Consider the following 6,904-nt stretch of genomic DNA (forward strand, 5'->3'; position numbering starts at 1 on the left):
GCACACTCATGACAACTTTTGACAGTGAAACAGATCCAACGGTAAGATGCATCCCCTGTTGCACCAGCAAAGTCGAGTTGCTTTTTTGTTGTTGTTTTTCTCCTTTTTTCTTTCCAGAAAAATATGAAACATACTCACAGAACCATAAATAATTTGATGGCAATATATACATATTTAAATAATTAATTTAAATAGCTTACACCTACTCTCGCATTAAACTCTCCCTCCGAAGAAAGTGCTCCTCCAGGAGGCTTCCGGAGGCGGGGCTCCTCTGGAGGGCCCAGGGAGAAAGTGGGTGACCTTCATGGTGGGAGACACTCGGTTACCCTTGTTGGTCCCCCGTTCTTACTCAGGGCGATAAACATGCCAGGGTAGGTGTGGGACTCAGAGGCGCTGTAGTTGTTGGATAGGAGGAACTCCTCCAAATTGCATTCAACAGTGAGCTGTACAGCTGCCCCTGCTGCTCATGGCCACGAAGAATCGGCTGGTCACTCCAAAGATGCTCACGACCCCTCGCTCCACCGGGGAGAGTTCCAGGAGGCCTGGGGGCGGGGCACAGGTCATTCGGGGCAGGTGATCCTTGGCCCACAGTCCCTCAGCCTGTGTGCGCCTCTGGGGACCTCATTTCTGTGGCAGGTGATGAGATAAAGGACCTAGGGTCCCCAGCGCAGGCCGCCCCCAAGGCCCTCCGTAGCCCCTCTCGGGTCCCAGCTGTAGCATCAGCGCCCAGTCCATGACCGCGGGAGTGAGGCGGCCCCCAAGCCCGGCCCCAGGCTGAGCACGATCCCCGGGCCCCCGCGAGTGCCGGTGACTGCGCCGCGCGCCCTGTGCCCACGGGCGGAGGCGCTGGAATTCGGCTCCTGGAGCCTGGGCTTCCGAAGGCAGGGAGGCGGGGAGGCGGGGCTCGGCCGGCGGCCGAGGGCGCAAAGCCGGTGCCTGCGGCAGCTGCAGGAACCAAGAGTGTTTGCGTCCGCCAGTCCCGGTGTCATAAGGGACAGGAACCGGAGCCTGCCTAGTCCCCGAGGGCCCGCGAGCAGGTGCTCGGCCGAGGTCTCCAGGAGGGCTGGGGTGAGTTGGAAGAGGGCGCCGCCCCGGCCCAGCCCTTCCCGCCCGCCGCCCACTCACTGTCGCCGGTGTCCGCGTGCACGCCGCCGATGCGGCCGTCGGGGAGCACCTGGAGGTGGAAGCCGATGCCCACGTTGCAGTACAACCGCCTCAGCCTTTTGATGCCCAACAGGTAGTCTCCGGCGCCGCTTTGGACAGCCGCCTCCTTGGGCTGCGCGGCCACCGGCAAGCGCGCCAGCGAGCGCGCCACCAGGCTCTCCCAGCGGCGCTCCAGCTCGGCCTCCAGAGTGTCGTTGGGTGCGGTGGGCGCGGCTGCGCCCCCTCGACCGGCCCAGGGCCCCAGAAGGGCTAGCAGGAGCGCCAGGAGCAGCGCCGCCGCGAATGTCCTGGGCCCCCCATCCCGGCCCGCGGGCCGTGCGTCCGTTAGGGTGTCAGTGCGTCTAGGGAGCCGCGCCGAGCTGCGCTTGTGGCGCTCCGCGGGAGCGCACTGCTTGGGTCGGAGCTGGGAGTGCGCGGCCAAGGCGGGAGCCAAAGTGGAGGTGAGCGACCGGTCCCCGGGGAGCGCTATCCATTTTGCATGGAGCGGCGAGGGGCGGCAGCCGGAGGGGCTCGCGGCCAGGCTGGGACTCTGAGGCTGTGGTGCGCATGTCCCTGCGTGCTGGGTGTTTTTGTAATACTTTGTCTACAAGTTTTGTATTGGTTTCCTGGAAGCAGTAACAACATAGTGGTGCAGACTGGGTGGCTGGAACGACCCTTCTGGAGGCTGAAGTCTGAGATCCTTGTGCAGGCAAGTAAATTTAAGCGCTCTTCTACCTTCTGGTGGCCTCAGGTGTTCCCTGGTTTGTTAACAATCATCAGCTCCTGTCTTCCTATCTTTTTGCCCTTTTCACCCTTTCCTTAAGAACACAGCTATATGGAATTAGGGGCCAAAACTAAAGACCTCAAGGTAACTTGGCTCATTTCCAAGTCCGCTCACAAACATGTATGCCAGGGGACAGGACTTCATCTCTTTGGGGGACACAATTTAAATCATCATGGTATTCAATCCCTTTATATGTGGGGCAGTGATTAACCCCAAAACCTACCCCTGATCTGTGTCTTTGGTAGATGGAATAAGCTAAAGTTACCCACTTATGTGGCCAATGCTTTCACTAATATTTGTGGAAAGATTTCAGATTTCCTTTTTTATCCTTCCTAGATAATCTGATAGAGACTGTGGAGTAGATTTTGGCAAAGGGAGCTTTCTTATCGGCTCTTCTCCAATCTCATGGATGGGCACGAAATTTGTCTTAATTAACTCTCCAGAAGTTAAAGTGTGGGCTGGGGATATAGCTCAGTAGTAAAGCACCTGCCTAGCATGCTTGAGGCCCTTGGTTCAATCCCCAGCACCACCAAATAAATAAATGGATTTAATTTAAAAATGTGACATGTAGTGATTAACACAGCTACTACCATTTAAAAAAGAAACAGAAATTAAAGTGTGTGTGTGAACCACAGCCTCCTCCATGAGCTTCATCCCCAGCCCTTTTTCATTTTGTTATTGGGTCTCTGTAATTCACTAAATGGCCCAGTCTGGGCTCAAGCCAGTGATCTTCCCACCCCAGTGTCCTAGAGTGTTGGGATTACGGTGTCTGCTACCATACCCAACCCAGACTAAAGCTTTAAAAACACGATAAAATGCCTATTTCTAAGGGCCTAAGAAAGGTTGTAGGGATTCCTCCAGGAAGGAATTTGGGGTATATTGGGCTATTATCAGAGACCTAGAGGAATTTTAAAGTTTTTTTTTAATTTCCCCAACTTATAAGACAGTCCAGGGGACATTTTTGTGGTGGGGGCCCCAAACATGGGGAAAGTAGATGCTTTGACATGTTACAAGAGCTTAAAGTTGGGAAATGTCAGGTGCGCATGGCTGTGAGCTCCTCAGTCTGGGCTGGAGCTGTTTTAAGGCTGCTAGCATTTACTACACATGAAACCTGCATATCTCAGTTCTGGTGCTTAGGTTGGAGAGATTTTTATCCAGTTTTCAAGAAAAGACTAGTTAAAGTTGGCGGCTTGTTATCTGAAGGAAATTTGAAGAAGTTAAAAGAGATTTTAAAGTTCAAAAGAATTTGTTAAAGAGATAATCAGATTTAGAGGAGGGATGTGTAAGCCATGGTATCCAAAAGGCCTTGGTTGGGAAATCAGGGACAGAGAGGGGACAGAGAGTTGGGGGTAAAGAAGCACAGACCGGGGAGAAGGGGAAACAGAGTGGGTGTTGATTTATCTTTTGTTCTAAGTGTTATTTCTCCTCTTCTGTCCAGGGAGTCATCAAAGCTAGCCTTGTATTCCTTTGTTTCCTGCTTAAAATTTGGTCTCTCCATATGTACTATTATGGTTGAAATATAAAAAGTCATCCAAAGACTCATGTATTGGGGGCTTCGTCTGCACTGCAGCAATGTTCAGATGTGGGGTTTCCCTGTGGAGAGGAGATGGGGCATGACAGCTGTAACTTCAGAATTTGGTGGCATTACTGGCTGGTGCCAGAAACAGTGGTTAGGCACTATTGAAATTAATGGATCATGGGTATTGACCTTGGGGATGTTATCCAGTCCCTGGCCCCTTTCTCTCTGGACTTCTCTCTCTCTCTTTCTCTCTCTCTGTTTCTTAACTGCTATGAGGTGAGCAGGTTTCCTCTGCCAAGCACGTCCACCATGATGTTTTTTTCTTGGAGACACCTAAGCATAGACTGTAAACCTCTGAAATTGTGAGTCAGAATTACCCTCTACCCCTTGAGATGTGAATGTCAGGAGTCGTGTCACAGTGATGGGAAAGTGACGAATGCAGGTATGGGAGAAGAGTAGAAAAGAGTGGCTGTTGCTGTGACTGTACCTGATCATGTGTTCAAAACCCTTTGTGACTGGTTTGTGGGAGGAGTTGGAGAAAGTCTAGAGAATTGGACCAGAGAGAGCCTAAAAGGCTGTAAGCAGAGCCTGATGAGTAATTGTAGTAGGAGCTCAGGAGATCAGCATGCTCTTAACAGGGGCAGTAAAGGCCAGGCCCATGAGGTTTCTGATGGGAATGAGGGTTATGTTGGAAAGAGGACTAGGGGACATTTATGTCATCAGGGTAAGAGCACATTTGGAAATAAAGCCTCATGATCCAGGGATAAATGTAAGATTTAGAGATAAGAGTTATTCTGGCCAAAACCCAGTCTCAAACAAAACAGCCTTCATTTTGCCCATGGCCTGAGACATTATATGAGGCTGAATTTAAATGTAGTGACCTAATTTACCTAGCAAAGGGAATTTCAAGATGGTCAATATTCAGGTCAGGCCATGGCTTCTTTCAGCCAGATCTATAGGCAGAATGAGGAGTAAAAGGCTAAGCCAAGAGCTCATACAGTAATTCACAGGCACAGCACCTGCCTACTGTGGCCAAGGTCCCAGTTTAATCCCCTGCACAGCCTGAGAAGTTAAAGCTGAAGAGCAAGTGGTTGCTGAACAGATCACTGCATTGAAAAGAAACCAAGAACTTAATCCAATAGGAAATAGGAAAGATGCCTTGATGGCAACTCAGTAACTGGGCAGACCCTAGCCATATCATTCTCCCTGGTATAAAACTCTAAAGAAAAAACTCTAAAGAAAATTCCCAAGAATGAAGTAGCCCCTTCATACTCACAAGAAAATGTGACTTGGAAGGCCAGCGTAAGCACCAATACCTGATGTAAACTGATAGCTCCATTTCTCTCCTGTGCTTTCCTCAGTTGAGGTTTAGTAGAGGTCCTCTCTGCACCGTGAAAGATTCTATGTCTTAAAAAGATTCTACTCTGAAACAGGAGGCTGTGTTACCTATGTGTGTTGTGAGGGAGATGAAAACAGGAAGTTCTGATGACAAAGACTGGAGGCTAACCCTGCAGATGGCACCCAGATGCAGCTCCAAGCACATAGCAGTAGACTGGTTGCTGGTGTTGCTTTAAAAATTGAGTCGACAGTAGCCAGGAGCTCAGGAGAAGAAAGGAAATTTTATTGACTCTAGCGGACCCCAGAGGAGTAGTCTCCAAAGTCTGAGATCCTGATTACAGAGAGCTTTTCTTTTTTACAGGGTGGCAAATGAAAGTTACAAAAACCAGATAAGCTTTTAGCTGAAGGCCATGGTGCAATAAGTATCTTGTGGTGAGCATAGCTGTATGCTGCAAAGTTGTTTTTGGCACATTCACAGAAGTTTCAATTTGATGACAAATCATACGATTTAGCTGAGTTCAGTGGCAGAGAACAGAATGACTGAACCTTTATTGAACAAAAAGGCTGCAGTTAGGTCGGGATTCTTGCTTCTCTACTACTGTTATTAAAAGTAATTTTCAGGGTATATTCCTTCTGATACCATATCTGGCCCCCAATGCACAATAAATACATCTCTTCTATATTAGATGTCTCCGTACTTCTCCATCTCAAGGTGGTTTTGGTAAATACTGAAATATTGCTGATGATCTGTTCTCCTGTTGTTGCAGTCATTATTGTTATTTGCATTGAGTGTTGCTCAGGAGGCCCCAGTAGGGTGATGTTCACTGTATAATTGATTGCTGGATACAGACTCAGACACTTCTGGAGCTCATTCACTCATTGTGATGTTGAATGATGTTGTGTTGTAAAAGTCATCCAGATACCACCTTGACTCAGAACTATTTTTTTTTTTGTCTTTTTGAGATAGGTCTCGCTCTTCAGTTCAGGCTGTCCCTGAGCTTTGTAGCCCAGGCTGGTCTCGAACTCGCAGTGATCCTCCTGCTCAGCTTCCTGAGTGCTGGGATTGCAGGCATGCGCCACTATGCCCTGCGACTCAGAACTTTTAAATGGGTTCATTTGTTCTGATCTAATTTCCTAGGGTGCGTTTTCAACCCTAAAGAAGTTTCATTAAGTACTGAGATATTGAAAACTCTGTCATCTTCTAAGAGATCATCTTCAGGTGCCTGGCAACCAGGAATGGCAGGCCCAGAGCACCTGGGAGGGGCAGCGGAAATGCCCATGGTGTAGGTGGTGCCTTGGGACAGGTTGAGGCACATTTCTGGGTGGTCAAATTGACTGTCTGCTCATGAACTGATTCTACGGGGTACAACCACTGTCCATTTATGTGTATCAAATACACAATCCTGGAGTTTTTCCTCTTTCTGAGCTTATTTGCCACCTCAAACAGGTGCTATTAAACAGAGATACATTATTAATTTCTGTCCTTATTTCTGAACATGTTAGAGTGTTTCCTCTTAGGTGCCCTGCTCTGTGTGAAGGGAAGCAATCTCTCTTTCAGGGCTTTTATTTTTTTTTTATTTTTATTTTTTTTTGGTTTTTCTCCGGTACCGGGAACCGAACTCACGACCTTGCGCTTGCCAGGCAGGCGCTTTTGGCCGCTGAGCTAAATCCCCAGCCCCTTCCAGGGCTTTTAAATTGCACTTGGCACAGCTAGTGAGCCACACCACCTGGGCTGGAGCTGTACTTCCAGAAGGCTGCCATGGTTGATCTCTTGGCAATAGAATCAGGGCATTTCCCTTGTGGCTAAAACTGTGCAGCTTGACACTGTATCTTCTGGGACACTGAAAAACTTTCTTTGCAACTACAATGAACTGGTTACCTAGCTTTGGGGTGTGAATAGAAGTGGCTCTGGGATCTTGGGCATGGTAGCAGTCTATTTGTGTGCATGATGTGGCACCCCTGCCCAGGTGGGAAGGCTCAGGCCTTCTTGGGCAAGTATCTGTCCAAACAGGAGTACTTGAAGCTCCAGTGAGTGCTGATGCACTAACCTCCATGCCTGCACAGACCAGAAACATCACATTCACCTACGTCTGTACAGAAGGTGCCAGCACTGGGAGTGA

General features: G+C 49.0%; 1 pseudogene; it reads right to left on the reverse strand.

The window, feature by feature from the left end:
- Window positions 1-213: 213 nt before the first annotated feature.
- On the reverse strand, window positions 214-6,545 carry LOC102015860 (annotated as a pseudogene).
- Window positions 6,546-6,904: the final 359 nt, after the last annotated feature.

The sequence above is a fragment of the Chinchilla lanigera genome, unplaced genomic scaffold (genome assembly GCF_000276665.1).
Source record: "Chinchilla lanigera isolate Chin_1 unplaced genomic scaffold, ChiLan1.0 scaffold00021, whole genome shotgun sequence".
In the NCBI taxonomy this organism is placed as follows: domain Eukaryota; kingdom Metazoa; phylum Chordata; class Mammalia; order Rodentia; family Chinchillidae; genus Chinchilla; species Chinchilla lanigera.